At 37.5% G+C, this 13,726-nt stretch overlaps 1 protein-coding gene across 3 annotated transcripts in view; it reads left to right on the top strand.

The window, feature by feature from the left end:
* SOX5 (SRY-box transcription factor 5) overlaps nucleotides 1-13,726 on the top strand; it is a 972,837-nt gene that overhangs the window by 9,944 nt on the left and 949,167 nt on the right. The window contains exon 1 of one of the 3 annotated variants that reach the window (XM_070410553.1): nucleotides 13,118-13,348. The exons of the other annotated variants lie outside the window; for them this stretch is intronic. The gene's annotated coding sequence lies outside the window, so the exon portion shown is untranslated. Of the gene's footprint in view, nucleotides 1-13,117; nucleotides 13,349-13,726 lie in introns of those variants that run through there. 3 annotated transcript variants of the gene reach the window in all.

Raw genomic sequence — 13,726 nt, forward strand, 5'->3', positions numbered from 1 at the left:
TAAACTTTACTTAAAGAAACATGCTCTCCCCGGAGGCAGAGATTCTGAATGAGCTTTGCTGCTAAGGACACTTTCACTTTACTGTTTTGCAAATCCACCATGGTGCCTAGTACAGTGCCTGGCTGATATTAACGATTTAATAAGTATTGGCTGGAGAGTTCAGTCAGTGAATAAAAAGGATCGCCTTGGGCCTGGGGGTGGAGGGCAGATGGGAAATTGAACGCAGACTAAGAGAGTTGTCCTCCTTTATGTCCCATTCCCAGAGTGACTAGAGATCCAGGGCCTTCACATAGGCAGGCTCCCCTGCTAGCTCAAGGCCTGGTTATTGCTTGAGGGCCAGGATGTTTCGCTAAAGGTAATGACTGTAAAGGTGGGTTCAGCATTGTTAAAAGAGGCCGCCATTCATTTGATCTGGAAAGTCAGGCTGGAAAATGTATTAGGAGAATAAAAAGGTAAAAAGTGATTCTAAACGTAACAGGAGTTTCAGTAGAAAAATGGCTGTAATTCAAGCAGTGTCATGTTAACATCAATGCGAGTCTCGCATGGCTCAAGCCCCGCACACTGCTTTGGAAATAAAAGGAGATTGTGTAAAGAATTAGCAGTACAAGGCATTTTTAAGTGCTTTATTACAGAGGCTTGCGATACTGTGAAATCTATGCAGTCTCTTTCTTCCCGCTGTGCTTAATTTCAGAATCTGATGCTATTACCTATCCTTGGAGGGGAAAAAATGATCACTGTCGGTTAACTCTTAAAAACCGAGTTTAACATTTCATTTGCTTTCAACATAATCTTTCTGACATCTCTTGGGAAGAGAGGAGTGGTGTAGTTAGCCACGGAGGGCCTCGGATACTTCTAGGGGGCAGCATTGCAGTGAAGGGGCAATTGGTAAGACATTAGGAGAGCGTGAGTTTAGCAATGGCTTAGGCAGCTTGCGAATAAGGTCTCTGAAGGAGTCGGAGGTGACTGTGCTTGGCTTGAATCCAGATCAGAAACCAGAACAAGAGTTAACTCTTTGCCATAGGTGGCTATTTGCTTATGTCATGAAGACATGCCCACCCAAAGTAAGTCTCCTGGCATCACTGTTTCCTTCTCTGGTCCAGCTTGAAAGAATAGTTGACAGTAATTGATAGTTTACTGTTGCCAGGGACTGTGCTGAGCAGTTTATTTTTATTTGTATTGATTCTTTCCAGGAATTCTCTGATGTAGACACAAACGTTGCCCCTTATACAGATACAGAAATTGAACGTGTGGTAAGTGGTGGAACTCAGACTTAAACCCAAACTGTTCTGATTTTGAAAGCGGGGCTCTTACCCATCGCAGTAGAGTAGGTATAAGTTCTACAGAGTCAGCCCTCAAAATGACACTGTTTTTTCCCTTTATGTATGCAACTCCATGCCTCTAGAGCAGGCTATTTTCAGCTTATTTCTGAACTATTGCAAAGTTCTTCACACTAGGATTTCTCTTTACAATCTGCTCTATTTACCACTGTCAGGCCAATCTTCCTGATATGCTATTTATTTATTTATTTTTAAGTATATTTTTATTGATTTCAGAGAGAAAGGGAGAGAGAGAAGGAGAAAGAAACATCAGTAATGAGAGAGAAACATAGATTGGATGCCACCTGCACATCCCACACTGGGGATTGAGCCTGCAACCCGGGCATGTGCCCTGACTGGGAATCAAATCGTGACCTCCTGCCTCATAGGTTGATGTTCAACAACTGAGCTACACCAGCTGGACTTGACATGCTATTTAGATAATGTAGCCATTTTCACAAAATATTCAAAGTGCCTGAGTACTACACATGGCTGGGACTGAGAGTCTGAAGCCTGTTTTTTTAAAAGCCTTACAGTCTATCTCCAAATCTTCTATCTTTTCAGGCTCATGCTTAAAACCTTCCCATTGAGAACAAGTAGATTCTGATCTGGATTCAAGCTGAACACAATTTCCCAGAGGACTCCCAAACTGTCTAAAACACATCAATCTTATCAACTCTTCTCAGAATGCTCATGCCAGAGGCCATGGGCATTGCATACAAAGCCACTGCTCACACCTGAACCCTGTCGGCTTCAGGGAATTCTTCTAGACTTGCCTTTTCCATCTACTTCAAACCTCCTCATCAATTGACTTTTCTTGGTTCCCAATCCACTTGACTCTGTATTTTGGCTCTCCCTTTTTGATTTATCTCTTCATTCACTCAATAATCAAAATTGAATAAAACTTGTGGCAACAAATATTTATTGAGCCAGATACCATAGTACCTACTAGAGAGTGAGGGATGTGTGGAACAGGCACACACCTTGTACATAAAGATTTAAAGTGTATTAGGGAAGATAAACTTTAAGCAAACAACTTATGATTGAGAATTGTGGGACTGTATTTTAGAGAAGTACATACAACATATAGGAAAATGATACATGTGGGTGGCAGTCAGAGGAGGTTGCCATGATGAAGTCACATTTGAAGGATGGTTCATGAGGTAAAGAGGACAAGAGAAAAACCTTTTGAGATATAGGAAATAGCATGTTCAAGGAACAGAGTGACTGGAAAATGGATACAGATTAGGCTGTAGAGTTGGGTTGGGATCAGATCATTAAGCCTCATGGGCCACATTGGAGAGTTGAATCGTCACAATAAGGGTGATAAGAAACCCACTGAATAGTTTTAAACGAATAAAACTTGTGGCTCTAGCATGTGGATCAGATTTAAGAGAGGCAGGGATGAATTTGGGCAAGCTAATAAGGAGGCGATTGCAGAGATCAGGCAAGAGGCAGATGGCGGCTTGGACTTTGGACTATAAGTGGTGTTGGAGATGCAGACAATAGGGTTTCTGAAACAAGCATGGAGGGAAAATCATCCAGTTTCATGTGATTTGTAACAACACTCCTACCCCCAAATTCTTACTCCACCAACCTAATGGGACATTCCTAAATGTGATAATTACCTATTGTTTCCATGTCCATAGGTTCAGAAAAGAGATGCCTAAGTCCTTAGCTCTCTCAGGGACTCTGCTGGCTGGGTCTGTACCTGTTTTAGCCCCTGTGTGTTCAGGCAGAGAGACTTGACACACTATATCTAGTGCCTCCTGTCTACATGTGTGTATCTGCCTTCATATTTCTATGTCTTCCTTTATATATTATCCCTTCATATAGATTTCCTAAAGCCCTCCCTGTCCCTTAATTTCCAAATTAAAATTTACTTTTCTACAGTATGCTTCCAGAATATACTGACCAAAGACTTCTCCTTCTGATATTATGATATTTGCATCTATAGCCACTTTTATGGCTTTAACTCTGTATTGTGCCATATCATAAACATGTTGTGAACATGCCTTATCTTTTGAGAGATGTTGTGAATTTGTGCCTAGGAATGTGGATGCTGTATGTAGTTCAATGTTACACTCCTATTTTGGGTCATCATTTACCTCTTTCTAGTTGGGCAATTTACGTAACCTCATCTGCAGAATGGGGATAATTATGTGTACCTCATAAAGCAGTTGTGATGATTCAAGGGAGATTGAATACAAAGTACTTAAAACAATCCTTGGCACATAATAATCTCTACTGTGTGATGACATTTTATGGTTATAAATGTTATTCTTTGAAATCAGGAACCCTGTATCTTATTACCACTTTTGTCTACTTGAAGCTCAGTTAGTATTTATTAAATTCAGATTTGAATTTAAGCATCCTTTCTGCCAGGGGATACAAATATAAACAAGTCATAGTTGTTGTCTGCACGAACCTGGATTTGGTAGGGGAGTTAGTAACATAAACTGGTAATTATAATATATCAGTGTGATAGGTATAGCGATAGAGTATTTTGAGATCACAGAAGAGAGTTTGGGGAAGGTTTTCTAAATGAATTGTATGAGCTGAGCATTTTATTAGATTAAATACATATTAAAATAATGTGTGTGTACAGCATATAAAAGTCAAAGCTATAGAATAAAGTAGTGCTCCTGTCTTACTTTTGATCATGCCTACCCCATTCCTACTCCTTTCAACTCTGTATATCTAAATAAAATATTTACTCATATTTCTTATTTTTAAAAAAATCTTAGCTGTCAATTGACTTTCTACAGGTTGGCTTTGTTATACTGCTCACCCTCTACCTCTACTTCCTAATCCCACACATACTCCTTTTCCTATTGTCCCAATATAATTTCATCCCTTTTTGGGGAAAGTTAAATCAGTTCAGAAAACATGGTTACTTTGACTATGTTAATGTTGTTTATCATTGAGAATATTATTTATTGATTACTTTTACTTTGTATACAACTTATTTGGTGTTCCTGAATAATAATGGCCTATGTTCAAACGTATAGGTTTTACTAGAAGTGCTCAATGTTTACTGGAATTTCTGAGTCAAGGCTAAAAGTGGGTGGGTGGCATATCTAGTGTGGGCCCTGGAGGTGTCAGCTCTGGTGGGAAGGACCATTTTATTATTGGCATAATTTAGAATTGTTGGAGCCAGATGATAATAAGAAGCCCACTGACGACTTTTAGTCAGTTATATTATGCTTCTTAAAATTTCTTCAATATTGCACCCTCTTATTGCCTCACTTGGGCACACTGCTCCCACCAGCATGCCCTTGGTAAGGCTCTGGGTTAAGCTGAGTAGGGCAGGGGGTGGTGCTCTAAAAAGGAGGTGGGTATTCCAGGCAGACAGGACAACATGAGTTAAAAGGAAAGGAGGTGGGAAATAGCGTGATTTGTTTTTGAAATTATAGAGAGCTTGGTTTCTGGAGCGCATAAGGCACATGAGAATCCAGAATGTGTGTGTACATGTGTGCATATACACATGCATACATATTGATAATGTATGTGCATGTGTTGTACTTTAGTTAATATCCAGGGCACAATAAGACTTAGAGCAAGGTTCAGGCTAAATGATAGTACAAGTGATATCCGAGTTCCCTGGAGACCAACTCTGATGTAGATTTGCATGCAGTAGGTTTGGTAGGTTGGGAGGGCCTTGGGAACAACACCTGTGAGGGGCCGAGAGCAGCAGGATGGGCTGAAGGAGAATGTGACTGTGATGCAGCTGAGGCTTCAGCTGACCCATGGGGAGCTCTGGAACTGGGTGGCTCCTCAGAGATGCCCTGAAGGGAGGGAAGGGGACCAGACCTTTGCAAGGTCACATTGGTGTTGGATGTGTGCCATTCCTGGGGTGGGGGTGGAACTTTGAATGAGAGCAGTTCTTAGAAAGGGCCTTAGATGTGAGCATTCAGCAGCCAACACTCCTGGCAACGGGGAAATGAATGGCACTAGGTAACTCTCCACAGCATCCACTAAACACAACCTTCCTGAGACTCTTTCTTCCTCTATTTTTTTTTGAATTTTCATAGATTTTTTTTTCATGAAATATGGCTGACAAAGGTGGGTCTAAGAGATACAGTTCTGCCATTTTCCCATGTTCACTTATATTTGCATTATTAATATTACTTGAAAATCCCTAGATTTTGTTTTGTTTTCAAGGAACAATATTAAATAACTTATTAACTTAGTGAGGGTTAATTTAGCTAAAAATTAGGCAATATAATCTATAACCCACTTCCTTAAGCATATGGAAAATGTAGCATGGAACAAAACAATGAAACAGAAGTGAGAAGAGCATGACCATGAACTCCTTCCTGTTGTGATAGGAGGAGCCCTGTGACAATCGTTTAGTAGTTAGGTTAGAAGATAAAACCATGTGGATCATTTTGAACTTCCAGCTTTGGAAAACATAATTTAATGGAATGAAACCAAGGGAACATTTTAATTGGAGGCAAGACAGCTGATTGGATGTAGACATATGATGGTAGAAGAATTCTTGGCCAGTATGCAGACAACAGTGTAGGTCTAGGTTTTTCTGGTTCCCAGATGGGCATCTAAGTCAACGCTTTCCTATTTTTTTTTTTATCTGTATAGTCACCATCAATAAAAAGTATTACTTTACTAATAGGAAACACAAAAATGGGGTTGGGGTCGGGTAGATGGGGTCAATGGGGAAAGAAGAGGGGGCATCTGTAATACTTTCAACAATAAAGATAAATTTTAAAAAGGAATAAAGCATATCAATAGAATAAGAAACGTAAAGAGAAGTTATAATATTTTCTTACCGTATTCCAATGGATGATCTTACCCCATCCCCCCCCCCCCCAACCCCCCATCAACCCTGAAGACTTCTGAGCTAGATTTCTAGAGCTTCAGTTATATACTAAATGGGAAGAAAGTGCATTGGAGACAAATTTTGACAATTTTATGAATTTGATCTATGCAACTATGTAAATGAGATAGTATCCACTCCAAGCATTAAAAAATAAGTAAGATTTTAGACTATAATTGTGATGCTTTAAAATATTGTTAGAACCCTGGAGGGAGCTTGTGTGTCTATGTATGCATGTGTTTGTCTTTTTGTGTGCATGTGCGCTAGCCAGGGTCATAATGACTTAGCATTTCCTCCTATTTAGCAATTCCTCATTATTAACTAAAAGGTTGGGGCCACACTGACACTATTACCCTTCTGTATATCTGGCCTTAATTTATGAGCCGTATCCTGGCTTATATTCCAGAATGCTTTTGAATGTTCTCTTGTTGCTTATTTTTTCTGACTCATAAATTTATAAATCAGTTACATGCAATAATTAAAAGATATCTTTATTCGTGTTGTCTCAGTAATAGAGAACTTGAAAAGACAAAACCTTGCATAAATGTAGTGCATTCCTTTATGTCCTTTTGGGATTTTAAATGTTTATAAGCACTTTTTCTGGAAAAACTCAGCCTGGCTTAAAACAATGATCCCAGATTCATCTTGCGCCTGAACTTTAGATAGCTTAGCCTCCTTAGCATGTCTTTTATTTTGCTAATAAAAATTCATTTTAGTTGTATTCTCATTTTTTTTAACATTGCCTGCTCACAGACAATTGTTGCTTTGAATTTATTGGAAGGAAGGAGATAAATGCATTTCAGGTAGCATTATTATTACTTTTTATAACAGATAAAAGTTAGCGGGATTTGGAACCAGTATATAGAAATAAGGACATGGCAATCAAAGTTGGATTCCTAAGGAAACTTAATCACATAGCCTTAAATATAGTTTATAAGTTAAAAGGTAGAAACCTTGTTATGCTAAAGTGCTTTGAAAAATAATAAAAAACTAAGATTCTTTTTATATATGTACAAATGATCTTACCATCACTGAGTAAAAGACATATATTGTCTCTCACAAAAAACAACTGTGCCTTGCAATCTTCAGGTGATTCTATCCATGCTTGTATTTAATCGCTTTGTAACTATTTGCATATTGATCTTAATAGTAATTTAAAAGAAACAATGTTGTGTTTGACTAATCTTAACTATTATTCACTTATTGAAACTATTTTTATTGTGAGTATGTTCTTTGTCACATATGACAAATGTTGAGTAATGGGGTTATACTGGTAAGCCAACATAGATTTGGTCCCTGTTCAAATGGAGCTTTCAATGCATAAGAAAGATAGGATTGATCATCTAATCGTTCCAACAAGTAGTGATAATAGAGAGACATTCTGTTCTCCAGTGTAATTGTGACTGGTAGCAGGACTGTTTTATGTATTTTTTTTTTAATCGTTAAAACATAGAATTTTAAAGAAATGATATCTACCTTAAATGTTTTAGGATTTTAAACATAATGTATTTTATTATGTTTCATTGCTTATCAGTGTTTTTCAGCGAGCCAATTAATTAATGGATCATCGGGGCTTTTAAGTATGCGTCTGCTGAGCAATGGTCCTTGCCATCTTTTTTGGGAAGTTAAACCCATAGTAATATATGCTTCTATTTTTACCTTTTATTTACTAAAATTGTCAGGAGGGCTTAAAGGCATTTGGCAAGGAAGCTAAGTGCAGCATTTATCTAGGTTTTTTTTTTTTTAATTTCCCCAATTTTATTAAGTTGTTTGACACCCAATTTAGTGTTTTTAAAAAACAATTTACCTTTATTTTTAAAGCATGCAACCTAATGTCACTAAAAGCTTTCTTCTTTGCCCTCATATTTCATTAGTTATATACTATTTAATGAATTTACCCAAATACAATAACAAATAGAAATGACATAAACAGACTTGGGATCAAGCAGACAAGCGAAGTGGCTAGAGTGGAAGTGTGGGTGAGCTCCAGTAGCCTCTTTGCCATTCGGGTGCCAGTGCCAATAGTATGTTTTGCAGAGGGAAGGCAGCACATCAGTTACACTGGTGACTGGGTGAATGTAAGTTCATTAAGGAAGTTGTACCTATAGTACCAGTGATATGTCCTGTGGAGGAAGAGTACAAGATTGAAGGGGACAGAAGATAGAATGACTTACTCAGTAACTCACAGGAGGCTTTCATCAGGAGGAGACATTTGAGCTGGGATGTGAGGAATAATAAGGGCTAAGTAGGTGAAGAAAGTACGGGTGAGTATGGAGTAAAGAACCCCATGTGCAAAGCTCTGAAGTGTTAATGCTTAAAATAGTGAGGAAGTAAAGGAGATAGGAGTGGTTGAGACACATAAAAGAAGCTGGTTTGGCTCAATGGATAGAGAGTTGGCTTGCGGACTGAAAGGTCCAGGTTTGATTCCAGTCAAGGGCACATGCTTGGGTTGAGGGCTCAATCCCCATTGGGGGGCATGCAGGAGAAAGCCCCCTAATGATTCTTTCTCATCATTGATGTTTCTATCTCTCCCTCTCCCGTCCTCTCTGAAATCAATAAAATATATTTAAAAAAGAAGAAGCATAAAAGTTGTGAAGAATGAATCTTGGGGAGGAGGAAGGAGCCTTCTTTGTACGGTCTTCAAGGTGATGCTAAGGCTTTAGGTCAGTGATGGCGAACCTTTTGAGCTCAGCGTGTCAGGATTTTGTAAAACCCTAACTTAACTCTGGTGCCGTGTCACATATAGAAATTTTTTGATATTTGCAACCATAGTAAAACAAAGATTTATATTTTTGATATTTATTTTATATATTTAAATGCCATTTAACAAAGAAAAATCAACCAAAAAAATGAGTTCGCGTGTAACCTCTGACACGCGTATCATAGGTTCGCCTTCACTGCTTTAGGTTTTTATCATGAAGGCAATGGCAAGTCATGAAAGGATTCAGATTTGCATAAACAGATCTCTGAGGGTGTTTGGAGAATGGGATGGCAAGGCATGAGTTAGGAAGTGATTAGAGTAGTCTAACTAAAACGTTGCCCTTGTCCCCCAAACTATTTGTTCTACCATTTTTGGGGGGCCTCATCCTACTCCATGACCAAATGAATCCTCAAAATACTTGAGGAAAAGCAGAACCTAAATGTATCAAAGTGTAAATCTTTTCAATATCCAGGAAGCCCTGGAACAGTATTTTCTATAGTGCACTTTGCTGACCATTTTCTCCTTTTACTTTTGTATTTATATTCATGATTTCAGCACATTACATTTTCAAGACAATAGGAAAAAAGAGGAAAATTCATTCTTTTAAGTTATTGACTTTCTTTGAAAGGACAGCAAGTGTGTTTATTTCATTACTATGGGTCCAAAAATTAACCATGAAACATCATTTTCTACTTCTAAATAATGTGTAGCAAAGAAATGCTTTATTGTAACTTCATCAATAATTCAAATGCAACTTAAAAGAAAGTAGGGCAGCATGAGGAAAAAAGCACACTTGTTCCGTAATTGAGTCGATTAAATAGTATTGAGTCCCATTGTCATATTCATATTGATGAAACAACTTTTATACCTACAAAGAGTCTAATAAGAAATAAGACCTCAGAATTATGGGGCAATGACAGAGACATTTTTCTCTATATAGTCTTTGTATTGTATTGTACAAATAGTGAAATCAACCTTTTACTAGTTTGCAATAATGAAGGAACAGCCTTTGAAAGGTGCTCTTGTTGGGATTTTAGTAGTTTTCAAGAGTGTGCTGTAATAACCCAAGCTATTTTGGAATTGTGCATACATTAGTGTACTGGTGCAGCAGGATACAATAATGTGTGAAAAAGTACACGATCACACCTTGTTTAAATTTGCAGTCTTTGTGCATAATTCTACAGTGAGCTCTTGTCAGGTTTTTACTATATATAGGAGAAAAAAGATTATAGGGGCCTGTAGATCAGGGTTGGATGTAAATATCTGACTACGAAAATCAGAGTTTTTCAGTGTACTTTTTTGAAAGATCATAACAGTTAAGTTTATATTACATATAATATTTTGCAAACCAACTGGTGGTTAGTTTCACCCTGTGGGAGCTTCAGAATGTAGACCTATAACCATCTGAATGAAATGTACATCAGCTCTCTTTCCTATTGGCAGAGTATAAGTGAAAAGTATGGAGCTTGATTTTTTTTAAAACAATGATTGCACTATAATTTATGCATTCATATTAATGTTGTGTTTTTTTTTTCAAAATTGTTACCCAGAGAGGCAAAACTCTGATTCCAATGATGCCCTTGTTCAAAACATTTTGGAAAACTTCCTCTCAGAATTGTCTTTTCAGTCATTTGCAAGCCTGACTAAAAACATCCATCTCATTACTTTCTATTCGCATTTCATACCAAGATTCATCATCCTTTTTCTATTCACCAGACTTGGCTATAAATGTCTCTCAGAAATGATGAAAATGGCTAAAATTGACTTTCAAATTATGAAATTTGTCACCGTTGAGGATATTTAGAAGTATGCATGTGTGTGTGTGTGTGTGTGTGTGTGTGTGTGTGTGTGTGTTACAGACTTAGAAAGCAGTTTCAAAAGCAGGCAGAGGCAGGAATGGCTGATCTTCAGAGCCAGTGGTTGTTCTAAGGTGGCCACTATTTGGATGACATGGTATGTTTGTTTAAAAACCAGTCGTGTTACTTTTTAATGACATTGTATATTAGTTTTTACAACGTATACAAAGAAAATTGCAAATGTCTTTTGGAATGCAAGGCCAAAATACCTTACACAATTAGTAGCATATTTTATTATTAAAACAATTAAAGGATTAAGTAACTATAATGCTAATCCAATGTTGGCAGATTCTTCAGATAATGGCCCTTTATGGGACCATCTCTGTAAAATTTTACTTTATTTAAATACTGCCACTTACTGTCTGATTTATGAGTATGTGCATTTCAATTAGACTCCTGGATAATTTATATTTATTTTCATGTTATTAGAAGGCACTGTTTGGTAGCATTTGAAATTTTCATTTTAGTTGACCTCTTCCTATAAGTTATTGACCCAGTTTTCAAAATGATTAGTACTTATTTTCTTAACCCCCGGTTAAGAACCCAGATAGTTACATGTGCTTGAAATGTAAAATAATTGGGTTGAATTCCAAATATTTTCTTAATTTGAGAAATCTGTGTCCATTCAGTACAACTCACACAATGTTTATGTGTTGAATGATTTATGAATAAAATGAAAACGTACTGGTAATGTACATATCCAGAGCGTTTGCCATTCACCTCCACTTTGAACATCTTTGCTAGAGTTTTCCCTTTCCAATGGGAAGGAAATGCAAGAAATGATTTCCAGAGAGACTCAGTTGAATAGTTTTTATTTTCTGAGTATTAGGATTGGAATTAGTGCTGTCTAATAGGAGAGAGTTGACAATTCAAATATAAGTTTGCTGTGATCAGTTTTTGTGACCCTGTACCCTGAAGTTTCTGATCTCCAGCTTTGCAGTTGGAATCAAATGCCTAGATTTTTAAGAATGTCATTGGTAGCTCTGAGAATTGATAAATTGAAATGCAAACCAGTGTTTGCATAGGAAGATCTGGTATATACTTTTGCACCACTTTTCAGTACAGCTCACTCTTTGCAGACAAAAAAGGCTTCTTGTTTAACATGGTATGTAATTTGTGTAGACGAATTTGTGTCATACTGATTCTTTTATCCTGGTTAACTTACATGTCAATATTCTTTTTCTCTGGTTTCATAGAACTAAATTGGGTTTTCTTTTTGTGAATGCCTTTGTTCTTGACTATTATAAAAGTTTTAAAATATAGGTTTTATGCAGGAATATTCCAGACTAATAACTATTTCCTTCCTATTAAACACCTTAGTTTATAGTAATGAAATTGGGTGCTGTTTCATTTTGGACAAAAAGTTTGTTTTCCTAAAAGGGAAAAGAGTTTTGAAACTGAACATGTTTGACACCTTTAGTTCTCAGGTAATCTTATATTACTGATTAACTGTCATGGATTTTTGACAACAGATGTCATATTTGAAATTCCATTGCAGGAAAGTGTATTATTGTGATAGTGTTCATTTGCAATGTACTTATTCAGTGGAAATCATAAAAATCTGTAATAGATTAGAAAATAAAAGCTGAGCAGTATTTTTGTTCCCTTTAGGAAAAGTAGATTCAGAAAGCTTGTATTATAAATGTATTATAGTACTATTTACCAAAAGCTGGGAGTTTTATTCTTGTAGGAGTTAGGCTAGCAAGTAATGTTTATATAATCCTAATAAACATTTCTTTATGACTGAATTTTGAGTGGAAAACTTTGTTTCCTAAAAGACTCTGAGTGAAAAAAAAGAACCTGTCCTCTGATTGTGTGTATTGTGTGTGTGAGCATGTGCATGTCTGTGTGTTTAGATCCAGCTTAATACCAACTAATGCCAACATCTGGCAAAGAGATGGAGACCTGGGAATTTGTTGCTTGAAACCCTGGGACAAAGTGTTCTGATCCGACTGCAAACATAGCTGTGGACTTGAACTGGAATCTTCAGGGGCAGAAACGTCTTAAGTGTCTGGAAAATTGGCCTGTTGAGTCACCATGAAGGCACTAAAACAAAACTAATTTTAAGCAGGTCAAAGTTCAGTGATTCCCTCTGGAATTCAGACTTTTTTTTAAAGAGTCTCATGTTTAAGTGAAAAGGGTCAAAGTTGATGCACTGTTACAATGTTTTGAATGCTTTCCCTTCAGAACAGCCACCCAGGCTGGGATTAGCATGAGGAACTGCAAGGCTGGCACTTCAGCGTCTGGGTTAAAAATATTTCAAAGCAGTAAATGCAGTCAGTACAGAGAGATCCCTGGGAGCCTTGCTATTCAAAAATGTGTGAGCTCAGGGCAGTGACTGCAATGTAATTTAGGGCAGTCTATGCTTCAGAGCTTTGGAGAATATTGCTTCCCGCTAATGTTCCATCGGAGGGTGGTAGGACAGTAGTAATTTCAGAAGGTGGTATTCCTGGTTGTCTTACATCGAAAACTTCAAAATAAACAAAAGGACACATCAGCCGAACAAGAAATGTAACTACGGAAAAGTACTAATGACTCTAAATTTGAACTGAACAGATACAAACATCAGCATGGGCGTAGGAATATTTTAAGGCGGAAGCCATGGCCAAAGCAACTTCCCAGGGAATGGACTGCACAGGTACGTGCGGAGTGTGACAGAGAGTCGGCAGGAACTCAAGAAAGTGCCTGGTCAACAGCAAGGTGCTTTAACTAGAACCAGATGTAATGCTGTTGAATATTTGAATTGAGGAATTATTTTAGACCGTGGAAACCTAGGAGATTTAATTTCAGTAGCTGGCATTCAGATGCTATCTAGATGTCCCGAGGATGCCAAGTAATTGCTGGTCAGAATTCCTTGAATGAGATTGTATTGGGATCCTCTGTCGGCCTCCCCCTGAAATGTGTGATTCTTGTACTTTTCACGTTTACATGTTCTATACTGCAGCTTAAATGTGGTTGAGTAGGCAATTTTCTCAGTCTGAAGATCTTGTTGCTGACTAGAATGAGACCTGCACAA

Source organism: Myotis yumanensis, unplaced genomic scaffold (assembly GCF_028538775.1).
Source record: "Myotis yumanensis isolate MYYU_CA2020_CCGP unplaced genomic scaffold, mMyoYum1.0.hap1 SCAF_3, whole genome shotgun sequence".
Taxonomy (NCBI): Eukaryota; Metazoa; Chordata; class Mammalia; order Chiroptera; family Vespertilionidae; genus Myotis; species Myotis yumanensis.